The 26,018-nt window shown below is 38.5% G+C and overlaps 1 protein-coding gene across 5 annotated transcripts in view; it reads right to left on the bottom strand.

The window, feature by feature from the left end:
* The window catches only part of FRMD5 (FERM domain containing 5), a 339,227-nt gene that overhangs the window by 237,424 nt on the left and 75,785 nt on the right, over positions 1-26,018 (bottom strand). Inside the window, exon 2 of one of the 5 annotated variants that reach the window (XM_021940517.2) lies at positions 2,775-2,907. The exons of 3 other annotated variants lie outside the window; for them this stretch is intronic. The gene's annotated coding sequence lies outside the window, so the exon portion shown is untranslated. Of the gene's footprint in view, positions 1-2,774; positions 5,562-26,018 lie in introns of those variants that run through there. One more of the 5 variants, XM_021940516.1, reaches the window with a different exon arrangement.

The following is a 26,018-nucleotide window of genomic DNA, read 5'->3' as shown; positions in this document are numbered from 1 at the left end:
ACGTCTGATGCCTCTCGAAGAGACCCTGTCACAGTTGTGACTTAAAGAAGACTCTATGTTTTACTGTCCCCATTTTTTACATTCTCTTGATTCCTTTAAACTTCACATATTAGAATAATTAGACAAAGTCACCTTTTTCCAACATCTACAAACTTCATGCAAAACAAATCCTCATTTAAAAATTATCTTTTGAGCTTTAAAATAGACTATTTGCTACTTACAGTAAAGATGCTTGTTTTGCAAATGAAGACTAGTAAACTGCTCCCCACCTCCTGGACATGTTTATAAACTCGAGCAGGACAGTAGTCAAATATCAAAAACATGACAACATTATCTTTCAGTTTCCTAGGTTAAAGACAACCTCATCAGAAACTGTTTAGGCTGGGTTTACATGGTTTCTGCATGGAAGCCAACCACCTTCACATATAAACACCTCCCTCACACCAATATGTTGTAGTTCTAGTAAGTTCACAGTCATTTTAATAATTAAGAGAGGTCGGGAAATTAGTGCACACATGACCAATAAAATAAATAGCCACAGTTCCCTCTACCAATGCTCCTCAAACTTTAACATGCATGCAAATCACCTAAGGATCTTGTTAAAATACAGATTCTGATTCAGTAGGTCTAGAGTGGGGCCTGAGATTATGAAATCCTAACAAACTCCCAGGTAATGCTGCTGCTGCTTCTGCTGATCCATGGACCACATTTTCAACAGTAAGGTCATCTACCATGACCTCTCTTGGAGGTGGTAATGTCCAAGTAATCTCTTTGACACACATGAATTCCCATCGTATGATTATGAAAAAGGAGACGCTGTTAAAACTGAAAAAAAAAAAAAAATGTGGAAACTGCAATCCGTGGTTCTGGAGAATGGAAGGAAGAAGCAAATTTGGGATTCTTGGCCCCTATTTTGATTCATACCATCATTCTATTATCTGTTCCTCAAAATTTGCTTGGCATCCTGACTCCCTCAAGAGAGATGGAGATTGTTGCCAAGGGTCACTGGTATCCAAGATACAAAAAGATACATCTTTTATCCTCTACTTGCAAGTACCATAAAGAGGCCAGCCCTGGGGTACTTTCAGGCTTGCTCTGGAAGCAGCCACAACACTATCTCTGGCATTGGAAACACATCTGAACAATCTGGAATTAATTATAGAGTTACAAAGAATTTCACAACATCTAAAAAGATAAGCTTGTGTGAGTTCAACCAAACTATTCTGATTAAACAATTTTTGCTAGCTTTCCCTCTTCCTGATTTAACCTAGAGCATTTAACAAGCACTCTGAAAGCACCCTACACTCTGAGTCTAGCCACACAAAAGCTGAAATCCAGTCATCCTAACTGTATCTAATAACTTTTTTTTTTTTTTTTTTTTTTGAGATGGAGTTTTGCTCTTGTTTTACCTAGGATGGAGTGCAGTGGTGTGATCTTGGCTCACTGCAGCCTCCACCTCCCAGGTTCAAGTAATTCTCCTGTCTCAGCCTCTCAAATAGCTGGGACTACAGGCATATGCCACCACACCTGGCTTTTTTTTTTTTTTTTTTTTTTTAAGTAGAGAGGGGGTTTCACCATGTTGTCCAGGCTGGTCTCGAATTCCTGACCTCAGGTGATCTACCTGCCTCGGCCTCCCAAAGTGCTGGGATTACAGGCATGAGCCACCGTGCCGGGCCAACTAATAGCTTCTTAATCACAGTTTTGCGTCCCAACTATCCACATTGTCACTTAGCAGCAAATGGAATCCATAGCACTAGAAATAATTAGGGTATGTCGAACTGCTCATAGGTGCATTAAGATCACTAATAAAGAAGCACATACCCTATGAATACAGTATACTTCCTCCCAGTACAACATTTAAAAATACAAGCTGTTGACAAGCTGCTCCTCTAAACTAAAAACCACTTCTACATTATAATACTAGTGACCTCACATGGGACCCAAGCTCTCTCGTAACAACAGAAAGTGACAACCATCAATGAGACACAGTGCAAGGAGGTGTTAACTCCCAAAGCAGATGTGAACCACAGATAGCTTGACTTCTGAGCCTAAGATTCTTTTTCTTTACCTCCCAAAGAAGTTGCTGTATGGAAACAAGCCTGTTTTTTCTGAATTCTTTTTACTCATTAGAATAAATGGCCTAAACAAGAGAACTAGTTCCTGCAGCTAGAAATAAACTAGTCTTGGGGCCGGGTGTGGTGGCTGACGCCTGTAATCCCAGCACTTTCGGAGGCCGAGGCAGGAGGATCACGAAGTCAAGAGATTGAGACTATCCTGGCCAACACGGTGAAACCCCATCTCTACTAAAAATACAAAAATTAGCTGGGCGTGGTGGTGCTCGTCTGTAGTCCCAGGTACTCGGGAGGCTGAGGCAGGAGAATCCCTTGGACTTAGGAGGTGGAGGTTGCAGTGAGCCGAGATTGCGCCACTGCACTCCAGCCTGAGCAATCAAGTGAGACTCTGTCTCCAAAAAAAAAAAAAAAAAAAAGAGAAAACAAAAAAAGAAAAGAAATAAGCTAGTCTTTCCCACCCTGTGAGGCCAAGGTGGAGAAGTCAGCTTTGTGGCCTGGCAGTTATTCACATGATTCTGAGGGGCTTTCACCCCAGAAAGAATATAAAGCAAGCTTGTGGATAGCAGGCAGGGTATGAAATCAAACCAAACCAAGTACAAATGTCACAAGATACACATTTTCCCCAAAATGTGGGCATAGTAGAGTGTCTTAAACAATGTAAAACAATACTAACACCATAGCCTCATTAACTAACCTACTTACTTTGTATTTCTTGTTGCTAATTCCCTTGGGTGCCTCTGGATTCCAGGCCTCTTACAGATGATTCTGAAACTCCTATGAAGGTGAAAACAGACTGATCGTGAAAGCTGGTATCCCTGCTTCTTTTGGATCTTTTCTGTAAAGAATGATAATGAATGTACTTGTTCCCAAGGTGAGGATGAACAAACATAAGATGATGAGTAGTGTTTTTACTTCACAAGTAAATATATTGTGGCAACTTATACTACATTTTGCTAATTACTCTTAGTTCTAAATCTCTAGGGATGGAGCCTATTACTAAAGGAAAGGTCGTTATGACATTGTTTCCTCCGAGAATGATGCCTGAACCAACTCTATCAGAAACACTTGGGTGCTTTTCAAAAATGCAGATTCCTGGGCCCAACTTCAAGACAGTTTAAATCACAGATTTGGAGGGGTCCCAGAAATCTATTTTAAACCGCTACCCTTAGTGATTCTGAGCTCTCTATAGTCTAGAAACTCTGGCTTAAGGTACTGAACGACTGAAAAACTGGACTACTGACTAGTTGAAAGCCATGTAATTGATTCTTATGGTGACTGCCATATCACACTCAATGGCAGAAGCAGTCCACTTGGCACCATTATCCATTCTTTGCATACCTTTAACCTCTTGGACATATCCACTCCCCTGGACCACAAGGTCTAAATACAAACAAGATGTAGTGCATGTAGAGCCTTCAGAGAATACTCTGATTAGAGAATGTGAGGAATGTGTAGTTCAATGCAAGAAACAAAGATGAATCAGCTGAAAGGTAAGAGTTAGCCTGGATGCTACACTGTGAAAAATATAGTCAAATCCAATAAGCATCAGTTGAGTTCCACTCAAGAAAAGATTGAGTTCTGAGAAGGAAGGAGTTGTCAGGAATATTATCACATAAAGTTAAGTCAAAAGAGGACAGAAGGTTTTGGCATGAAGGAGGTTCTCAATCTAAGAACGTACTTCTGGTAAACAGATCTGACAAATCAATGGAAATAAAAGCTAATTGAAACAGGGCTGTGGAGAAATCAGGGTATGGAAATGAAGATCTCGCAAACAGACTACTCTTCAATAGGAAAAGGAAAGAAAGAAATTGTCCTAACTTGGAATTAAATATAGTGTTTGTTTGAAGATGGGAGTCTTTTCAGGAGTTCCCAAGCAGACTTTCATTCTGTCCTGCAGAACAAAAGGGTAAGGGTTCAAAAGCTACTATGTAAGAGTTCAAAAAGCCTCCCAGTCCACAGCCTACCCAAACCACTAACCAAATGGATGGTCAGAGTTGGACCTAAGGTCTCACTGACTCACTTGGGAATCACTTAGACAAGCAACAGTATAACAAAACTGGCTGGACTCCCAGCTGTTCACTGTGTGTGCCTGAATGAGTAAACAAATCAGAAAGGCTCACTAGTCACAACCTTCTGCTCTGAGGCTTGGAGACCTAAAAGGAATGAAAAGGGGAAATTGATAAAAGGAGATGACAGCTTTGGAACAAAAGCCTTGCCTACGTTCATAACCTTGGGTACTAGGAGAGGGAAAGGAAGGAATTCCAGAAGTCATGGTTGGGAGATTTTCCTCCTATTATTCAAAGAAAAAAGGACACACATGGTCAATTAGGAAGAAAAACCTCTTTGTGCCTGATACATTGAATGCATTGTCCTCATGCCATTTGCCCTAATGTAAGAATAGTCTTGGGAACTCAGCCAGCATGAGTGTCCACTTGACTCATTAGCTGCAACAGTACTAGTCTCTGAGACCTTGTCAGGTCAATATAGAATGAGCTCTGTCTGAATCCAAAGTTTCTCCAGAGAGAAAGAAGTAGGAATTAAATATTAATAAAATGGTAAAAGATAAAGAGGATTTTTACCTTCAAATGAAAAAAATCACTGTATTCAAATTAGGAAGGACTTTTATAGAATAGTTTTGATTAGACATATACTGGTAAAATGTAGTCTTTGGCATTTTACCTTCCCTCACAACATGTATTTTCAAACTTTTCAATATTCAAGTTATCACTCTAACTGTTGAAATACAGATAGATCAAACAGCTTTATAGAGGGGTAACTCATATACCATACAATTCACCTATTTAAAGTGCACAATTTGGTGGTTTTTGGTACATATATAAGGTTGTGCAACCTTTGCCACAATCGACTTTAGAACATTTTCATCACCTCCCAAAAGAAATCCTCCCATACCCATTAGCAAGCAATCATTCCCCATTTCCCAACTTCCTTCTTCCCCAGTCTTGGACAACCATTAATCTACTTTCTGTCTCCATGGATTTGCCTATGCAGTTATGCAGCTCATACAACGTTTTGATCAACAACGGATCTCATATATGATAGTGGTCCCAAAAGACTATAATGAAACTGAAAAATTCTTATTGCCCAGTGATGTCGCAGTCATCATAATGTAATATATTACTCAAATGTTTGTGATGATGCTGGTGTAAACAAACCTACTGCAATGCCAATCATATAAAAGCACAGCACATACAATTATGTACAGTAAATAACACTTGATAATAGTAATGACTATGTTACTGTTTTATGTATTATTATACTATACTTTTTATCATTATCCATGTGTGTTATTGCCCCTGAAGACCTTCCAGTGGGACAAGATACAGAGGTTAAAGACAGTGATAATGATGATCCTGACCTTGTGTACGCCTAGGTTAATGTGTGTTTGCCTTAGTTTTTAACAACAAAGTTTAAAAAGTAAAAATAAATTTTAAATAGCAAAAAGCTTATAGGATTTTTTTAATGTTTTTGTACAACTGTACAATGTGTTTATATTTTAAGCTAGGTGTTATTACAAAAGAATCAAAAAGTTTAAAAATTCTAAAAGTTCATGAAGTTACAGTAAGCTGAGCTTAATTTGTTATTGAATAAAAATTTTTTAAATTTAGTGTAGCTTAAGTGTACAGTGTTTATTAAATCCATAGTAGCGTACATCAATGTCTGAGACCTTCGTATTCATTCACCACTCACCCACTGACTCATCCAGAGAAACTTCTAGTCCTGCAAGCTCTATTCATAGTAAGTGTCCCATACAGGTGTACCATTTTTAATGTTTCATACATTAAAGATGTTTGATGTTTTACTGTACTTTTTTATGTTTAGATACCCAAACACTTATCATTTTGTCACAACTGCCTATAGTATTCAGTACAGTAACATGCTATACAGGTTTGTAGCCTAAGAGCAACAGGCTAGCCCATATAACCTAGGTAGTATATATAGTAGGCTATACCATCTAGGGTTGTGTACAGTCTATGATGTTCACACAACAAAATCACCCTATTCTCAGAACATACCCTGTTGCTAAGTAATGACACATGACTGTAACTGGAATCATACAATATAATATATAGTCTTCTTTGATTGGTTTCTTTCATTTAACATAACATTTTCAAGGCTCATCCATGTAGAAAACATGTATTTCTTTTCATTGGCAAATACTGCATTACATGGATATACCACACTTTATTTATTCGTTTCTCAGCTGATAGATATTTGGGTTACTTCCACTTTTTGGCTATGGTGAATAATGCTGATAAAACTTTCATAACAGTACCATATGTGGCAATAAAGAGCCTATATCACTCAAATTCTTTTTTTTTTTTTTTTTTGAGACAGGGTCTCACCCAGACTGGAGTGCAGTGGCACGATTACAACTCACTGCAGCCTTGATGTTCCAGGCTCAAGTGATCTTCTTCCCTCAGCCTCTTGAGTAGCTGGAACCACAAACGCACAACACCATGCCCAGCTAATTTTTGTATTTTTTGTAGAAACAGCATTTTGCCATGTTGCCCACGCTGGTGTCTGAGCACTTTTGCCTCAGCCTCCCAAAGTGCTGAGATTACAAGTGTGAGCCACTGTGCCCAGCTCAAATTATTTCAAAGGTGTGAAAGGCAAAATTTCTTAAAAACACCTGTGCTATTCAAGGTACCATCCTAGAAGCAGAGTGACCAAGGTGCTAACTTACTGACCTTGAACTTCCCAGACTGTGGGAAATACATTTCTGTTCTTCATTTTTTTTATTTTTATTTTTTATTTTATTTTTTTTGTAGTGTGCTAGTTGTAAGAAACCATCAGTGAAATTTAAATGGTGGCAATAAAAATGATGCAGATTTGATAACATGTGTTGTCATTTATACTAAGTTGAGAATTTAAAGGTTTAGGGTTCACTTTACTACTATTTATTTGTAGCTTGTCATTTTTGCTTTCATGCCTGTACTGCTTTTAGCGCTAGTAGTTCTCAACTTAGTCTTTAAAAAAAGGACATATTTAAATGTGGCACATATACACCATGGAATACTATGCAGCCATAAAAAGGATGCAAGGTTTGTGTCCTTTGGCAAGGGACATGGATGCAGCTGGGAATCCATCATTCTTAACCAAACTATCCACAAGAACCCAGAAAACCAAACACATGTTCTCACACTCCTTGGGAGTTAGGAACTAGACAATGGAATCACTTGGACTCAGGAAAGAGGTATCACACACGGGAGGCCTATCATAGGGAGGGAGGAGGGGGAGGGGGATTGCGTGGGAGTTATACACCAGTCATAAATGGCCAAGTTGATGGAGTACCTTTACACCAACAAGGCACAAATATACATATATATAGAGCACACGTTATGCATGCCTACAACTTACAATTATAATAATAATAAATAAATTTAAAATAAAATTAAAAAAAAAAAAAAGTTTGTATCTGAAACAGATGATTTTTTCTTATCAATAATATTATACTTAAAAATGCTAGCTATCTTAAAAGAGTATATTTTAATGAATATTGATAATTATATGATTATAATTTATTTATCATGTCTTCTTATAAAATAAACTTATTTTTCTAGAAAAAAGGACATATTTTTTTACCTTCATTAGCTTCAACAAGAAAACTCATAATTACTACTGCCCATTAGAACTAAATGGATGGTGAATATTTACCACACAATTTCTTCCTATTAAGCCTACTACAGCTGTCCCTTGAGGACTGGTTCCAGGAACCTCCATAGATACCACAATCCAAAAGCTTAAGTCTCTTATATAAAATAGAGTAGTATTTGCACATAAGCTAGCACATCCTCCTATATACTTTATCTTTCTGGGTTACTTATAATACCTAATACAATGTAAATGTACGTAAATGGTTGTTTTACTGTTTTTTCCCCAAACATTTTCCATTCACAGTTGGTTGAATCCATAGCTGTATAATGTTTTAGTACGGTTACATTCCGTTTCCTAAGAAAACACTTAACTTTATTTTTCTGTTTACAGATGGGTCTGATACCCAATAATTAATATTATTTTAATAAGTCAAATTCTTCACATATAGAAAGATGAACACCACATATGTGCTCAAAAATAAAGAAAGAAAGGTGGGGTTTCCCTTTAAGGATAGAGTCTGAACTCCTAAAAGGCTAAAATTAGCTCTCTAAGATCTGTTCCCTGCCATATATCCAGCCTCATCACCACTACTCTTTAAACCCATCCTGCATGCAGTAACAGAGGCCTGCTTGTGTTTGCCTGTACATAGTGCACTCTTTGCTTCCCTATCTTTGCTCCTGCTGCTTCGTCTAGAAGGCCTCCTACAACAATCCTTCACCTGCCTCATTCTGATTTTTAAAATAATTGGTTCAGTGGTCACCTCCTAGGAAGGCTTAATAAACGTGGTTCCAGCCTCTCATTGACCCCTCCCCTACCAGCAGTAACATAATCACAAGTTAAGTATAGTTTCCTCTGGACTCCCGTGATGTGTACGATCTCTGCACTTACTGACTCCAACTGTACTTATCCATTGAGAAGTATGTTTTCACCTCTAAACTGTGAGGGAAAGTTCTGCCACAGATTCTATACAATCAGTACTGGGACTGAAAATGCAAAGCTGCTTAAGAAATGTTTTTAGTTTGCTGATGAAATACATTAGCCATTCTCAAACTTTTTGGTCTCAGGACGCCTTTACACTGCTAAAAATGATTGAGAACATCAATGAGCTTTTGTTTATGTGGATGATATATACGGCATATTTTTACCATTTTAGAAGTTTAAACTGAGAAATTTTTTAAAACGTGCATCAATTCATGAAAAGATAAGTTAATAAATAACCCTTAGCATTTTTTGAAAATATCTGTGACTCCAGGGACTCTCTGAAAGGGTGTCAGAGACCACCCAGGGCCCCAGACCACAGCATAATGGTATTGTGGGTTGTTTCCTAAATTACAAAATATATTTTCATTCACAAACAAAATATTTGAGAAGGTTGATAGGCAAATGAAAAGATATAAAGGAAGGGAAGGGGGATACAACCTTAACCATAGCTAGAGAAAATAGCTGCAGACAGGGAGGCAAAGCTAAGGAAGAGTGGTGATAAAGTACAAACATCACCAGTCTTAAGAAAAATAATAAAGAAACTAAAAGTAATTCTGCACCAACAAAACCAAAAACAGGAATGACACAGAAGGCCAAAAGTTTGAACGAAACCTTAAGTAAAAATTGATCTTTTGGGTAGGAAATGTACCACTGTAACAATTCTGTTCCACACTACTCCCATCTTTTCATCTTTCTCAATCCTCATATGCTCTTTATTACACACCTCTTCTCCCTCTTTTGGATCTCTATTCTCTCTTGATTTGTAGTTATCAGCTGAAAAATGCTGCTCAAATGTTATGTGATTAGAGGGGGGAAAGCAACAGCTCTCGTGAAGCTGCATGATTGGAATTCAACCGATAAATTTTTTAACATTCTATTAAAATATGAAAAATGTTAATGAGATTTTAAAATTAGAAATGCTGAAGTTATTTTTACATGCTGAAAATACATTAAAAATTACTGTTCTTAAAATATGCTGCATAAAGGCCAGGATTGGAAAGTAATTTGGATTCGGCTATTGTGCTAGGGTGGTAGAATTATAGATGACTTAAATTACTTCTTTAATTTTGTTATATCATTGTTCCTACAGCAACAAAAGCCACGGAAATATGACAATTAATTCTCAATTTCCATATGCCTTTGGTCTTTTGTACAGACTTTTCAGGGATGTGCAAGTGGTTTGGATTTTGTTAAGTAGTCATGTGCACTGAGGTCAAAAGCTTAAAGTCTAGACCGGGGTAAACAAATTATAGACTAAACCAAATTGAGCTCACATACAGCTTCTGTATAGCCCTCAAGCTAAGAATGGCTTCTTACATTTTTAAAAGGTATAAAAACAAAACAAAATGAAAAAAGAATAATAGACAAAAGAAATTGTAAAAGGTCTGCTAAACTGAAAATATTTACTGTCTGGACTTTTATTTTTAAAAGTCTCCCTTGCCAGGTGCAGTGATGCCTGCCTGTAGTCACAGCTACTGGCGAGGCTGAGGCGGAAGGATCAGAGATCATCTGAGCCCCTGAGTCCAAGGCCAGAGACTCTGAGATCTCTTTGGGAAAAAAAAAAAAAAAAGAAAAAAAAACAAGCCCAGGTGTGGTGGCTCATGCCTGTAATCCCAGCACTTTGGGAGGCGAAGGCAGGTGAATCACCTGAGGTCTGGAGTTCGAGACCAGCCTGACCAACATGGAGAAACCCCATCTCTACTAAAAATACAAAATTAGCTGAGCGTGGTGGTGCACGCCTGGAATCCCAAATACTCAGGAGGCTGAGGCAGGAGAATTGCTTGAACTCGGGAGGCAGAGGCTGTGGTGAGCCAAGATCGTGCCATTGCACTACAGCCTGGGCAACAAGAGTGAAACTGTCTCAAAAACAACAATAACAGCAACAAAAAACAAACAAAAAAACCTCTGGACACAGTGGCTCATGCCTGTAATCCCAACACTTTGGCTGGTGGCCAAGACAGGAGGATCTCTGAAGTTAGGAGTTGGAGACCAGCCTGACCAACACAGTGAGACACCTCTACCAGTAATTTAAAAATTAGCCAGGCATGGTGACACAAGCCTGTAGTCCCAGCTACTTGGGAGGCTAAGATGGGTGGATCCCTTGAGCCCAGGAATTCAAGGCTGCAGTGAACTATGATGGTACCACTGCACTCCAGCCTGGGCAACAGAGTGAGACTTCTCTCTAAATAAAAATAAAAATAAATAAAATAAAATAAAATAAAATAAAATAAAATAAAATAAGTTTGCCAGTGCCAGATATAAAGCATTTCAGCTTAGTGCCTGGCCCATAATATGTACTCAATAAAATGTTAGATACTATTGTGATATTATTGCTGTCTTCTATTATCATTAATGGTTATGTTCCTCAAATAATTTTTAAATTTCTAAACTGGTCTCATCACATTAACTATGAAGTGTCAGTGCCATTGTTTGCTCTTTGCATTCTTTTCATCCAGCTTTTTCATATATATCTTGATCTCTCCTTTCTTTTACTGTGGTAAAATACATGTAACATAAAATTTACCATTTTTCTCTTTCATTTTTGAAAGACATTTTCACTGGTTATAGAATTCTGGGTTGACAGAATGTTTTCCCATTTAAATATGTCACCCATTATCTTCTGGCTTGCAAGGTTTCTTTCTTTTCCTTCTTTCTTGGCTTTTTAATTTCTTTTTAGTTAACAAAAAAAATTTTTTATTTTTTGAGATGGAGTCTCGCTCTGTCGCCCAGGCTGGAGTGCAGTGGCTCTGTCTTGGCTCACTGCATGCTCTGCCTTCCAGGTTCACGCCATTCTCCTGCCTCAGCCTCCTGAGTAGCTGGGACTACAGGTGCCCGCCACCATGCCTGGCTAATTTTTTTTTTATTTTTTAGTAGAGACGGGGTTTCACCGTGTTAGCCAGGATGGTCTTGATCTCCTGACCTCGTGATCCACCCGCCTCGGCCTCCCAGAGTGCTGGGATTACAGGCGTCAGCCACTGCACCTGGCCATATTTTGTGTTTTTTTACAACAGAGTCTTGCTGTATCGCCCAGACTGGAGTGCGGTGGCACAATCTGAGCTCACTGCAAGCTCCACCTCCCGGGTTCACACCATTCTGCCTCAGCCTCCTGTGTAGCTGGAACTACAGGCACCCGCCACCACGCCTGGCTAATTTTTTTTTTATTTTTTAGTAGAGACGGGGTTTCACCGTGTTAGCCAGGATGGTCTTGATCTCCTGACCTCGTGATCCACCCGCCTCGGCCTCCCAAAGTGCTGGGATTACAGGCGTGAGCCACCGTGCCCAGCCAATTTTTTTTTTTTTTAAGAGAAGTTTTGGGTTCACAGCAGAATTGAGCAGAAAGTACAGAGCTCCCATATACTCCCCTACCCCCTACATGAAACCGATCCCCCAACTATTGACATCCCACCCTACAGTGGTACATTTGTTATAATCAATACATTGATTATGAACCTACGTTGACATATCATTATCACCCAAAGTCCATAGTTCACATTAGGGTTCACTCTTGATAGTGTACTTTCTCTGGGTTTTGAAAAGTGTACAATGACGTATATCCATCACTTTCATATTATATAGAATAGTTTTACTCCCCTAAAAATTCTCTTTGCTCTACGTAAGTTCCCTCCTTCTTTCCTAACCCTTGGAAACCACTGATCATTACTATCTCAATAGTTTTGTCTTTTCCAGAACGTCATATAGTTGAAATTATACAGTATATAACCTGATTGGTTTCTTTCACTTTGTAAAATGCCTTTAAGTTTCCTCCATGTCTTTTCATGGCTTGATAACATAGTTATTTTTAGTGCTAAGTGGACCATGGTTTATTTATTTATTCACCTTCTTGTAATTATTTATTGTAAATTTTTTGTAAGTAATTTTTTGTATTTATTCACCTTCTTGTAAATAACCTTCTTTCTTCTGAAGAATATTTTGGTTGTTTCCAAGTTTTGACAATTATGGATAAAGCTGTTATAAACATCCACATGCAGTTTTTGTTTTTTTAGAGACAGGGTCTTGCTATGTTGCCCAGGCTGGAGCACGGTAGCTATTCACAGGCATTTATAGCATACTACAGCCTCAAACTCCTGGGCTGAAGCAATCCGTCTGCCTCAGCCTCCTGGGTAGCTGGGACTGCAGGACCACATCACCATGCCCAGCTATGTACAGGCTTTTGTGTGGATATAAGTTTTCAGTTCATTTGGGTAAATATCAATGAGTGTGACTGCTAGATTATATAGTAAGAGTATGTCCAGTTTTGTAAGAAACTGCTTGCAAGGTTTCTGAGAAGTCTACTTTTTGTAGGACTTCATATATTTCACAACTGCAGTACAGACAGTCCTCAATTTACTACCATTCAAAACAGTAAATCACTGATATAATCCTCTGGCAACTACTTTCCATTATCTCTCTTAACACAGAAAAAGCGTGGACCATCTCTACTTTTCCATTATAATCCATCTCTAGCTTCAATATTTTTTCATCATTCTAGCTACTGCTAACCTTGAAACTCTCAAGGGTTAGCATTTTCGAATCCCTTTAATGAAGCCATGCTCTAGCACTTCCTTGCCCTATGATCTTCCTCAGATTACTGAATCTCTCTAAACTTGTTTCCTCATTTGCAAAATAAAGATAATAGTGTGAGAAATTAAATAAGAAAATGTATTATCTTTGAAAAGTGCTTGACTATTATTGTACTTTTCTATCACTAATAGCTGATTAAATATTACACTTATAACCAATTTTATAAAGACTCGGATATCTCTCCCCCAGTTAAGCATATAACTCTATTATAATGCTACTTCCAAATGAAAACCAAATTAAACTTAAGAAAACCACTTCCATTTAATTAAAATGCCTTTTCCAGAAATTCAACCTGCTGTAAATATGTTCTCTTATGAACTACAAAATCTTTCCTTTCTTAACTCTCATGTATACATATATATGTAACATACATATGTGTGTGCTTCTATATATATGAGCCTGATGACTCGTGACTGCCACTGCACATCTGGCCTTCCATCTGCAACAGGGACAGTGGCAGATACAATGCTTAGCTAATTTTTTATTGAACAGACTCCATTACTCACTCATATATTTCACTGACTCTGAAAGAACCAAGCAAATGATCTGATGGTTTTGGTAATTAAAACACTTCCTGCCAGCATGCATTTTCAGCAATTGTCAAAGGTATTCCAGGGTGATAAATTGCTCCTGCAAGGGCCTGATCAATTTATTTCCCCTGATCATCAGGTTCAAGGGACTTCTTGTCTATAAAACAACGTCCCTAAGAATAGTTTAATGCAGCTGCTAGCAGTATCCTTGGAAGGCTGACTGGGTATGCATTCCTTCATAACAGTAAGTCTCAGGCTGAAAAAGGACTCATAACTTTCTCTCAATTCCAAAAATATTTAAAGTTGTTCTTAATCACCCATTCGGAGTCCTTTGAAGAAGTACAGCAATCAGTGTCTTGTTTCTAATCTCTACAAAAGAAATAGATGCTAATTCTAGTACTCTCTCCATTCTTAGTCATTTGAGGTGCACAAAGGAGCTAGGGAATATTGGTTGGTGACAGTCACCAATCAAAAGTCAACACGAGGAAAACCATATGCCAAAGGGTTCATTCTCATGCCTCAGCCTCCTGAGTAGCTGGGACTACAGGTGCCCGCCACCACATCCGGCTAATTTTTTGTATTTTTAGTAGAGACAGGGTTTCACCGTGTCAGCCAGGATGGTCTCGATCTCTTGACCTTGTGATCTGCCCGCCTCGGCCTCCTAAAGTGCTGGGATTACAGGAGTGAGCCACTGCACCTGGCCGAATACTTCTCTCTTTCCATATAAAAATGTCAGAAGTCCCTGGAGATAGAAGTATATCTTATTTTGTATTTCAAAGTTGTGCTATAATGCTTATTTTAAGTGCACAGGAATTATAATGAACTTATACTAGAAGTTTTATTTTAAAACTCCTGTTATATGGTTTTAGAAATCATTTTAAGAGAATAAAAGCCTGAAAGGACTATTAAGAACTCCGTATATTATTTATGTACTATTTTAAAATTCATAATTTAGTCTTTCTAATTTTTAAAAAATACTGAAACAAAAATATAATAAAAAAGGAATCCCTTATGTGGCACTGCACCTTCACTGATTTTTTTTTCTTTTCTTTTTAAGACGGAGTCTCGCTCTGTCGCCCAGGCTGGAGTGCAGTGGCGCGATCTCGGCTCACTGCAACCTCCACCTACCGGGTTCACGCCATTCTCCTGCCTCCGCCTCCCAAGTAGGTGGGACTACAGGCGCCCGCCACCACGCCCAGCTAATTTTTTGTATTTTTAATAGAGACGGGGTTTCACCGTGTTAGCCAGGATGGTCACAATCTCCTGAACTCGTGATCTGCCCACCTCGGCCTCCCAAAGTGCTGGGATTACAGGCATGAGCGACCGCGCCTGGCCTGAATTTTTAGTAGAGATGGGGTTTCACCATATTGGCCAGGCTGATCTTGGACTCCTGACCTTGTGATCCACCCGCCTCGGCCTCCCAAAGTGCTAGGATTACAGGCATGAGGCACCGCGCTCGGCCACCTTCACTGATTTTTCCCTTTAATATTTTTATTTATAAGTCGTCTATTAAAATGAAAATGTTTCAGAGATAAGTTAAGCTTCATTAGTGAATACCTTTGTATTTAGCCAGATGAAAAGGGGGTCTTATAGGAATGGTTCTATATAAAACCTCTCTTTAACTTTTGCCCTTCTATCTGCAGCTGTCCCAGAGAAGATCAAAGGGTACCAAATTTGCAGGATTCTCCCTCACAAACAGGGTATGACTATATCCCCAAGAACAGCTCTTGACAAGCTCTATGCCACTTATACCAAATAGGGTGACCCAAATATGCCGCTTTCCCAATAGTAACAAAAAATGAACTTCCAAAAGAAACAATCTGCATCGTAGAGCTATGCTCCCTCCTCATTTCGCATCACTAAGTCCACTGCCTGATTCTACTGCTTATCTTGGAAACATGGACTTTGAAGTCAGAAAATCTCACTTTAATTCCCAATCCTGTTAATTACCAGCTTTGTTTTTCAAGTTTTCATTTTTGTGGGTACACAGTAGTGTATATATTTATGGGGTACATAAGATACTTGATACCTCTCATGAAGTACATGATACGAGCATGAAATGTGTAAAATCATATTATGGTAAATGGGGTATTCATCCCCTCTGGCATTTATCCTTTGTGTTACAAACAATCCAATTACATACTCCTTTAGATATTTTTAAATGTACAGTTAAATTATTATTGACTATAGCCACTCTGTTGTGCTATCAAATACTAGGTCTTATTCATTCTTTCTAACAACTTTTTGTGCCCATTAACCATTCCCACTTCCCCTCCTCCCCACTTCTACCTTTCCCAGCTTCTGGTAATCATCTTACTAGCTTTTTGACCTTGAATAAGTCACTTATATTCTCTGATTATCAATTTCTTTGTTTTTAAAAATGGGAATCATGATACCCTTGCAGATAACTGACACAGGGCCTGAACTGGATAAAACAACATGATATATGTGAACTTTATTTCTGTAACCATGAAATATTAAACAAACGCCAGATTAATCAACATATAAGAACAAAGTATACTGAGAATTTAGAAGACAAAATTAAACATGAATCTAGAAAGGGTAAATATATAATGGATGGCACCTCTGTCTATAAGTCATCCACCATAAAAAGACCATTTGAGTTCCTCTATCCCAAGTCCCATAAGGTAATTAGGTATTTCAGAAAAAAAATGACATATATAAAGACATAACCTAATGGTACTAAAATTCATATCAAGAATGTATTAACAGAAGACAGTAGTATAGATAGATTTTTTAGAAAGAAGGAGGGGGTTGCAAGAAGAATTTGGCAGTATTCACCCAACAGTGTCCAAGGAAAATGGATACTGACTCAGCAGGCATTACAATTTTGAGACAAATGTTCTGTACTATAAAGCAAACTTAATGTATCAGTCCTCACTAAGGTATAATGAAATCTCCTTCAAAACTACTGCTTTCTTTATTCTGTGTTCACCATGCTACTTTTTGATTACTAATTGGATCAGCAAGAATAAAAACCAGACCTAAACTGATATGATCTCCACAAGGACACCATGAGGTCCTGTAGGTAGAAGGCCAGCATTTCTTCTGACTTCGCTATTGACACCTCTTTCTAGCTTCAACATTAGCTATTTTTATTGTGAAGGCATTTTGCAAATTTATCAAGAGCCATATACTTGGTTCTCATTTTTTTGACTCTATACTTCTGCTTCCAGGTTATAATGCCAATGTGAAAGAATATGTTTACAAAGTTGAAAATCACAGAATTATATATACTTTAAAAAAGAAAGAAACCTGATAATTGTAGTACCCCTACTCCATGAATATTTCATAATACTTTAAAATAATGATTCATATAGTAGGGGCCACAAACTCAAACACCTACAGGATCAGGAAAGAAGCAATAAAGAGAAAAGTAGACTCGCTTAAGAGATAATAGAGAATGACGAAGACTGTGGCCAACTACTAGCTAACAAGGGCAGCCACTACTCAGCTCTGGTCATTTATTGCCACAGAGGAATGTGCACCCAAAGTTGTTAAATCTTCTGATTATTCAAGAGAAGCTACAAGTCAGGAACTCTTCCTGAAATATCTTTACTTTCAAACATTGGCAATTAATTCACTTTTTTAAAAAAACTGAGTGAGCTAATATTATGAAGACCAAACAAAACATTTCTATAGCCTGATTTGGCCTGGAGTCTACCAGTTTGAACTCTGTTCTGCAACTCTGAAAAATGCTTATGAGTCAAATTATATAAATACAATATACTCTTCTCTTAAACAGATACATAAAAACTATCTACATGTGTTACATGTAGTACATGTAATAAGCCAGTAATAAATTCTGTTAACAGCAACTTTTATCTCCACAAAAAGAGTAGTTACCTGCACTACTCGGACATATATGTCACATTGCATTTTATTCTTTTAATCTGGGATTGACTTGCAAAATAAACTTAACATATTCTATACTTTTAAATATACTTGAGCTGGAAATGTGTTTCCTTCTAGTAAAGAAAACTATAAATAATGTTCAGATCTTTAATAACATTTTGAGTCAATCATACACAGGGGTGATATTACATGAAACTACAGATACCTTGTATATAAAATAATAAAAACTAAGACTGGGTTGAGATGATAGACTTTATGCACATATCTGAACCCCTTTCCCTCCTAAATCCAGTAAAATGAAATACTTAAAAGAATAAATTCAAAATTTCAGTGAAAGCAAGGAAGAGTGCTAAGTAGCTCACAGATTTTGAGGATTTCTCAAAGGAAAGAAAGCATGTGGAATCAGATCAGAGAAACAAGATCAGAGGAAATCTGAGTTCTAAACATTTGTAGGAAAAAACTGCTAGGTAGGTGCAGTTTCAGGCAGCTGCAAACTTAGAGTCAACTGAATAAGGAGCAGATGCAAATTCTGAGGCAATCATCAGGATAAGAAAGCATCCCGGGTACAACAAGGCAGATCCGTTCTTTCTCTGGATTATGCTAATAAGCAGCTGACTAATCAAAGTGGCTAATGTGAGCACTGGAGTCCAACCTATTGCTTGTTAATAATTCAGGCCCTGTCTTATCACCCCTATTTGATTGCCAGCCTTCCTCAAAATGACAGTTGCTCAGATGTATGCTAACCAGGGGAAGGAGTGCGATAAGGAAGAAGAGGAAGGATGATTTATTAGGTGAGATGGAATAATGTTTCAGAATATATATACACACAAGTATATATATAATATATATACAACTACATATATAATATATATACAACTATATATAATATACACAACTATATATATTATATCTATATATAGGGGTTATTTTTGGGTTTTTTTAGTTTTTCAAAGAGACAAGGTCTGGCTATCTCACTCTTTGCCCAGGCTGGAAGGCAGTGATACAATCATAGCTCACTGTAACTTTGAAATCCTGGGCTCAAGTGATCCCCCTACCTCAGCCTCTGGGGCAGCTGAGACTAAGGATGCCACCACACCCAGCTCCAAATATATTTCTTTGACTTTAACAATTGGCAGAGCCTGCACCCTGACTACAGGGCTACAACAGCCAGAGAAAGGGTACATTTTGAAAATTGTCACAAAAGCATCTGAAGATGTCAAGTAGACATGTTGTTGCCAGCATAATACACTTTCATTAACTGGCTAAAGGGTTAAAGAAGGAACCAGTTGCCTGCAACAGGTTAGGGTTGGGAGAGAGGGAGAAGGGTCAGCACTATCTCCTTTATGCCTCTCCCTCCCCAGTGCTGGTTACCAATCTTTTCTGTCTGCATCATTCCTCCCTTGGGCTCAGAAAACAGAATTCTTGGATCCTCAAAGCAACTTTATGTAACCTTACAAAATTTATTAAAGTGTGAATGTACAGGCTGGGTGCAGTGGCTCACACCTTTAATCCTAGCACTTAGGGAGTCTGAGGCAGGTGGATTACCTGAGGTCAGGAGTTCGAGACCAGCCTGGCCAACATGGTAAAACACCGTCTCTACTAAAAACACAAAAAGTAGCCGGGCATGGTGGCATGTGCCTGTAATCCCAGCTACTCAAGGGGTGGGGGGTGGCGGGGGGTGGGCAGGGGCTGAGGCAGGAGAATCACTTGAACCCGGGAGGCAGAGGTTGCAGTGAGCCAAGATCGCACCACTGCACTCCACCCTGGGCAACAGAACAAGACTCTGTCATTAAAAAAAAAAAAGAAGAAAAAAGTGTGAATGCACCCATCCAGGAGGAAGAGATAGCTAAAATGTATTTTGTCTTTACCCAGTCAATTTGCCTTCACTGCCCTCTAATGAAAGTTCTCTTTGGACTGTCCAGTTTCCCAGGACTTTCGTGATGCCGAAGCGAGAGAACGAGTAGTAGAGAAAGGCAGGACTGAAGAGCTGAGAAGAAAGAAGAAAAGATTCCTGCTTGCTCAGTTTCTGAACTCACCTTTGTAGAGAATCTGAATAATGGGCAAGGAATTGAGAAAAATGAGAGAATAAGTCAAAAAGACTAAGTCTGCCCATCTAATAAAGAGTTGGGGAGGAAAAGATGAACGGGAAAAAAATCAGATTGGGGTAGCACAAAGACCTCAGGCTGAGCATTTTCGGGGTTTCTGAGCTGTGCTACAATGAAAGTATCGGAGGGAGGATAGAGAGATTGTGAGAAGCATTGCTATGGGTTACAACTTAGATGTTATTTAACAATCTTTGAGAAAAGCACATCAAGACTGAGATTCCTTTTAAATTCCTTCTGGATGCTGGACTGTGCTGCTTTGTATGCAATTCTGCAGAGATGGCCCACCTGGCCCTTGGCATTTATGAAGGCTAAGGCCTTAGAGGAGCCAAAGGAGGTTGAAGGGAAAGTGATATAAATAGAATCAGGGGACCTAGCAGCAGTGTGTACTTCCTTTGTCCAAAATACTTATAACCTAAATTAAAAAGAATTTCTAAATAAAACAGCAGTTTTCAATCACTAATAACTTCTTCCCTTGCTCTCAAAAACACACAGCCTTTAAAGGTTTGCTTTGAGGAATTAGAGCAAGGAAAAAAACTAGTCAATCTGGATTACATTTCTTTCTTTTTTTTTTTTTTTTTTTTTTTGCCAATGTTCTTTACAGGGAGAAACATTTCAAAGACTAATGAAGCTTGCTAGGGGAAGTGATTGAAGAGGATACATATATTCCAGTAGTTCTCTTCTAATTTAAAATCAAACTATGAGGAAGAAATTAAGGAAGTAATTATGAAAACTTCTGTACTTAATAGCCCCCAGGTAACTCCATGGCAAGGCCTACCTGAGCCAAATTTCAAAGCAGACCAAGTTAGTCCGTAAAGGCTATAAAGTGTTTTCCCTTTTGGGTATATTGTATTATACAAGGACAAAGACATCTTTAAAAGAATGTTCAGCCTTCACTAGTAAATGGAAAATACATTTTAAGGCAGATTTTAAGGGTCTTTCTGGGGCTCTAAAAATCCAGAACATAACTGTGGTCTCTTCCTCTGACCACTACACAAGGCCAACTTTAGTTAATACTCTATATTATTTCAGCATAGATTTCCCATTTACCATTTCTACATCATTTTGCCTCTATATTCAATCACTTTCTTGGCCCCTATACTCACTTTTCTATGAACCTGTCTTTTTTTCATTTCCTATCCTACCATTTCACTGTACGGAATATTACATCAACTTATCACAGCATTTACTTCTCTTTTTAAAATTCCAATTCAAACTCAAGCCTAAAGCAGGAAATCTTCATAAACTAGGCAGTCAAAATCTTAGATTCAACCAGATCCTCCAATGGGATTCAAAAGGTATAATACAGAGCTTTGTATTGCATCTGTCCTCTAAGATTTTCCCTTTATTTATTTATTTATTTTTTTTTTTTTTATAAAGGCAGGGTCTTGCTCTATCACCTAGGCTGGAGTGCAGTGGCACAATTACTGCTCACTGCAGCTTCGACCTCCTGTGCTCAAATGATCCACCCACCTCAGCCTACTAAGTAACTGGGATTACAGGTTCATCCCACCATGCTAATTTTTTAAAACTTTTTATTTTATTTTATTAAATTTAACTTTTATGTTTTAGACAGGGTCTTGCTCTGTCACCCAGACCAGAGTGCAATGGTGTGATCACAGCTCACTGCAGCCTCGATCTCCTGGGTTCAAGCAATCCTCCCACCTCAGCCTCCTAAGTAGCTGGGACTACAGGTATGCACCACCACACCAAGTTAATTTTTTTTTATTTTTTGTAGAGGTGGGGTCTTACCATGCTGCCCAGCTGGTGTCAAACTCCTGCTGGGCTCAAGCAATCCTCCCACCTCGGCCTTCCAAAGTACTGGGATTACAGGTGTGTGCCACTGCACCTGGCCACTAAGAATATTTTTAAAATCACACTCATTAATTAATTACCATTTATAAGATAACAGCACCTTTCCTCTAAAATGGCTTACCAATCTTCCCAAGATCCATGTAACAGGAGGTAAACAAGGCTACTGACTTCGGGACATACAGTGACACTACCCACCATAACTTAACTGGTTCCATTCTAGGTTGTTTTTTCTTTCTTGTTTCCAAAGTTTAAACTTTATTTTAGGCAATCTGGTGCTTAAAATTCCCCAAGCTTAAAGTTTCTCTGGCCTTTTGGAATAAAATATCCCTGTGAGGGATATTTTAAACCCTTATTTTTATTTGCCATGAATAAGTTTCGGATCCTTTCATCAGAGCAGGTTCTGATAATAAAGGAGAGAGAAGGCAGTTTATTCATTAGCTGTGGTTCCATCTCCTAGAAGGATTCAGAAAGGTGCATGATAGAAAAGCTGAAATCATAGAGACTGTCTACTTTTTTTTTTTCTTTTTTTTAAGTTTAAGGCACTGTGTGAGGACAAAAGCACCTAACCCAGTCCTGGGTTCTGCCAGAACACAAAGCTCCATGAGCATAGGGATCTTTGCCTCTTTTATTCATTACTATCTCCAGCACCTAGAACAGTACCTAACATATAGTAAGTGGTTAAAAAATACATATAGAATAAACGACTGAGCATCTCAGAGGAAGTAACCAACTAAAGAAGACAGAATATATTTCAAGGGAACAGAATGTACAAAAGCATAATAAGCAATAAACAGCATGGTCCCAGAGATGTACAGATAGTTCAATATGACTGGAGCATAGAACACCTGTCAGGGAATGTCAAGACCTACAATTCTGAACAGGCACAGAGGAGAAAGTTCACAGGGGGACCTACACACCATACTAAGGAGTTTGGGCTTTATCCTGACAATAATGGAACATTAAAGGATCCCAAGAAGAATGGCAGGGGCATACTGAGTTTTAGAAAGATCTCTCTGGAATCACTTTGCCAGAAATAGGAATGAATAGGAAAGAACTGTCTAGAGGCAGGAAGATTAGGTAAGAGGCCACTGGAGCTCAGGCAAAAATAATGAGGGCCTGAAATAAGACAGTGGCACAGGAAATGGAGAAAGGCCAGATTTAAGAGAGATTTCGAAGACAGAGCTGACAAAACATGATAAGAGATTAATGTACAGGTGGGATAGAAGAAGAATTACTAGATTTGGCTTGGGTAACTAGAAGGATAAGGAAGAATTCTCCAAAAGTAGGGATTATTGGGAAGAGTGGCTTTAGAAGATGGGATGATGAGTTCAATTTGAACATGCTGAATTAGAGGTGCTGAATTGAATCCAAGCAGAGATATGTAGCAGGAAATTGGATATACATATCTTGTGCTTAGGAACACAGCCTGAACTCAATCAACTTATAAATTTAGTAGTCATCAGTGTTTAAGTGGTAGTAGAAATTGAGGCCACAGGTAAAATCAATCAGAAAGAAAACACAGAGTGAGAAATGAGAAGTTCAAGTATAACCCCCTGAAGGAAGGAAAAAAGAACCTGCAAATAATTCAAAGATGCGGGAAAAGAATGAAAGGGAAAAGAGTAGTAATTACGCTGATTTCGGGGAAACTATCAAAAAGAAGTGCTTAACAATGTGGAATATTGCAAAAAGCTCAATTAGTATAAGGGCTGATGAAGTATCACTAAGGACATTAACTAGGATATTTGGGGCAGGGGGTGGGAGCGGGAGTCAGCTTTCAGTGGATGTGAAGTGAATAAATGCCAAGGAGGTGAAAACAGCAAGATATCTTTCAAGGAGATTGGCTATGGAAGAAAAGAGAGAGAAAAGAATTAAAGGATTTTTATGAAGTGGGAAAGGCCATTTAAAAAGTATTGCCATATTAGTGCTGAAATCTTGATCTGCTTTCAGTCTTCAATCCAATGATCACTGGTCTAAATGTAGCAAGATTTAAGACCTGTAGTCCCCAATGAGTAGACAGAGTCTAATCACCATGTCTCTCAAGCTCGAGTTTTCTCTCAAGCTTGACCCTTTCTCTCTAGTTTTCTAGATCTTTCATGGGTATCTCCAGGCTTTAAAGAGGAAACAAAAAAAACCTCCTTATATGACAGTTGAAATAGTCTATTCAGGCCGGGGCGGTGGCTCACACCTTTAATCCCAGCACTTTGGGAGGCTGAGGCAAATGGATCACGTGAGGTCAAGAGTTCAAGACCAGCCTGGCCAACATGGCGAAACTCTGTCTCTACTAAAATACAAAAATTAGCCGGGCATGGTAGCGTGTGCCTGTAGTCCCAGCTACCTGGGAGGGTGAGGCAGGAGAATCGCTTGAACCCAAGAGGCGGAGGCTACAGTGAGCCAAGATCGCACCACTGCACTCCAGCCTGGGTGACAAAGGGAGACTTAAAAAAAAAAAGAAAGAAAAGACAGAAATAGTATAGTCATACTTTTCACTTTAACACATAAAATATATTTATTCAAATCACATTCCTAAATTATAGTGACATGTAAGTAAAAGCTTTAGTAAAAAATAAAAATTTCATTAACAAAATGTAAAAATACTCAGACATTATTTTAACCAAATGTAAGGTATTTACTTAAGGAAAGAGACAAACTGTTAATGGTAAAAGAAGGCATAAATAAATTAAAAGCTATACTTCAAGTAGATAAGACTAAGTATTGAAAAGATAATAGGCTGGGCATGGTGGTTCACATCTGTAATCCCAGCACTTTGGGAGGCCAAGGCAGGCAGATCACTTGAGGTCAGGAGTTTGAGACCAGCCTGGGCAACGTGGCAAAACCTTGTCTCTACAAAAAATACAAAAAAAATTAGCCAGACATGGTGGTGCACGCCCATAGTCCCAGGCGCACCTGTGGGTCTGTACTGTGGGGGCTGAGGCAGGAGGATTGCTTGAACCTGGGAGGCAGAGGTTGCAGTAAGCAGAGACCACGCCAGCCTGAGCAACAGAGACCCTGCTTCAAATAAAACAAAACAAAAACAAAAGATAATGGCCAAGCATGGTGGCTCACACCTGTAATTCCAGCACTTTGGGAGGCCGAGGTGGGCAGATCACGAGGTCAGGAGATTGAGACCATCCTGTCTAACACGGTGAAATCCCGTCTCTACTAAAAATACAAAAACAAAATCAGCCAGGTGTGGTGGCAAGTGCCTGTAGTCCCAGCTACTTGGGAGGCTGAGACAGGAGAATGGCGTGAACCTGGGAGGCAGAGCTTGCAGTGAGCTGAGATCACGCCACTGCACTCCAGCCTGGGCGACAGAGCAAGACTCCATCTCAAAAAAAAGAGATAAAACCTCTAATTTAATAATAAGTTTAATTCAATAACAATTAAAAGCCTTTCATATTTTCAGTGATTACAAGCCTGATAAATACAGAAAATAAGATGGCAAGAATCATTTTATGGCTATCATAATGTGAACATTAATCAAAATGATATGGCAGGCTGGGCACAGTGGCTCACATCTGTAATGTCAGCACTTTGGGAGGCCGAGGTGGGTGATCACCTGAGGTCAGGAGTTTGAGACCAGCCTGGCCAACATGGTGAAACCTCATCTCTACTAAAAATACAAAAATTAGCCAGGCGTAGTGGCAGGCACCAGTAATCCCAGCTACTCTGGAGGCTGAGACAGGAGAATCACTTGAGTCTGGGAGGCAGAGGTTGTGGTGAGTCAAGATCACGCCATTGTACTCCAGGCAGGTGACAAGAGTGAAACTCCATCTCAAAAAAAAAAAGTGATATGGCATAGGGTTAAAGAAAAGTGACCCTCAAGGAATATGACAGACAAGTGTATTTGGTACTATTTTAGTATATAAACAAGCTGGAAATCAACAGCAACTCAATGTTGGGTAAAGAAATGACTACTTGGGGATTGTTGGGATATCTGAATATTAGTATAGAAAATTTATTTGTATACCTATCTTGCTTCATATACCTATGTATATGTAGGATTAAATAGTTTTTTAAAATAAAGAAACCAGAAAATTATCTTTTATAAAAAGCAACACGTTGAGAAAACTGACCAAAGTTTCGTGTCCAAAAATGTAAAAGAAAACAAACATGCAATTATATAAGGGTAACACCTAAAATTCACTCATAAGTGGTCAAAGAGAGAAAAAGATAAATTTTGGAAAAGAAAATACAAATGGGAATCATCTGAGAAAATACAATGTTAGAAATTAAAGAAATGCTAACTAAAATAGCTTTAAAGTACTACTGCTTAACTAGCAAGATGTAAATTACAAAATCTGAGGTTGACGAGGCTATATTTCTACTTAGTGATATTATTTTTTTGATACAATCTTCCTGAAAAATAATCAAGATTATGTAATAAGTACTATAAAATTGTTCATATCTTTTGTTTGTTTGTTTTTTGAGACAGAGTTTTGCTGGAG

This window comes from Papio anubis, chromosome 7 (genome assembly GCF_008728515.1).
Source record: "Papio anubis isolate 15944 chromosome 7, Panubis1.0, whole genome shotgun sequence".
NCBI classification, from domain to species: Eukaryota; Metazoa; Chordata; class Mammalia; order Primates; family Cercopithecidae; genus Papio; species Papio anubis.
Note: the sequence above shows the minus strand (reverse complement) of the source record. Positions and strands in the feature narration are given on the sequence as shown.